The sequence below is a fragment of the Octopus bimaculoides genome, chromosome 6 (assembly GCF_001194135.2).
Source record: "Octopus bimaculoides isolate UCB-OBI-ISO-001 chromosome 6, ASM119413v2, whole genome shotgun sequence".
NCBI classification, from domain to species: domain Eukaryota; kingdom Metazoa; phylum Mollusca; class Cephalopoda; order Octopoda; family Octopodidae; genus Octopus; species Octopus bimaculoides.
In genome coordinates, this window is record NC_068986.1 from 53,151,864 (window position 1) to 53,153,621 (window position 1,758).

The window sequence follows — 1,758 nt, forward strand, 5'->3', positions numbered from 1 at the left end:
GGGGAAGGAGGGGAAGGAGGGGGAAGGGATGGTGAGGAGGGGATTAGTGGAAAGAGAATAGAGAAGGGAGAGGGGAATGGGTATAGACAAGAGGAGGGAAATAGGGGAGAGGAGGGGAGAGGGGAGGAGTTTAGGTTTCGAAAAAAAAAAAAAAAATAATGAAGAAATTATATATGAATATAAGAAATATCGACAGATATGTTTTTTTAGAACAACATGAGTTTGCAACGATTCCACAGAAAATTACTTGTATCGTTATTAAATCATGGTTAATTGTTATGGGTGATAGACGTAGACTTGCGCTTTTAATTCGTTTAAGACGTAGAGCAGTGGAAGATGAGTTGAGAGAAGTAGGATAAGGCAGAAAGGATGGTTTGAATGGAATTGAAACATCGAAGCCTTACGCACCATTTTATTTTTATTTCACTTGTTTCAGTCATTTGACTGCGGCCATGCTGGAGCATCGCCTTTTGTCGAACAAATCGACACCAGGACTTTTTTTTTTGTAAGCCTACTACTTATCGGGCTCTTTTGCCGAACCGGTAAGTTACATGGACGTAAACACATCACCATCGTTTGTCAAGTGATGGTGGAGAGGAACAAACACACACAAATACATACATACATACATACATATGTGTGTGTGTGTATGTATGTATGTATGTATGTATGAAAGCATATATCAATTAGTTATGGTGGGTAGTTTCTGGTGATGAGTGTATCCTTTAGTTCATGTAGTCGTGTGTCCCTGGTGATTGTATTAGAAACTATAGTACAAATCCTTTTTGCTAGGTTGAAAGGGATATTCATTCTAATGTGTCTGGACGGTAGATATTGCTTAGAGTCCGTGGGCTTGTAGTATATATCTGTTTCTATTTCGTTGTTAGATTTCTTAATGAGGATGTCGAGGAAAGGAAGTTGTCGATGGGTATATTCCATCGTGAATTGAATGTTTACGTCAAGTCCATTTATAAGTGCTTGAAATTCAAGTCTCTCTATACTTTCATGCCAAAGAATGAAACAGCCATCCAGATACCTCTTCCAGTTATTTTCTATGCAGGGGGAGAATGGGTTGCCGTATTTGTCTTGTACCTTACGATAAAGATTGATTTCTAGATATCCCATGACTAGGTTAGCAAAGGAGGAGGGGCCATTCTCGTACCCATCGCAGTCCCCGATTTTTGACAATAGAAGTAGTCATTGAAGACAAAGTAGTTATTCTCCACGATGAATTTTAGCCCTTCTATTACGAATTCTTTTTTGATGTGATGTGGGAGTTCATTGGCATAATTCTCTAGCCAGAATTGAATTGCCTGTATTCCTAGGCTGTGAGAGATATTAGAATAGAGGTTGACTACATCGAAGGATACTAGACTGTGTGTGTGTGTGTGCGCGCGCGCGCGTGCGTATGTCCCTTATGGATTCGAAAAGTGAGTTGCTGATATTGACGTATGAGGTATCAAAAGACTCAGTAATATTTCGGCTACCAGATAAAGTATGTTTTTTTTTGTTTTGTTTTTTTGCACAACTCTTTTTTACTACAAAAATGACTCCGAAAACTACCTCGAGTCACACAATTTTGAGATCTTTAGTTACTGGCGGCAACTGTGCCTGAACAATCTATGCCTTAGGTAGTGCATAATGAGTAAATGTTTAAAATGATTTACCGGGGAATGAAACGTCGAAGATATACCATCAACTTTATTAGTATCATTAAGTAGATAATCTTTTAATGTGAAGTATGGTTGTTTGCGTTTT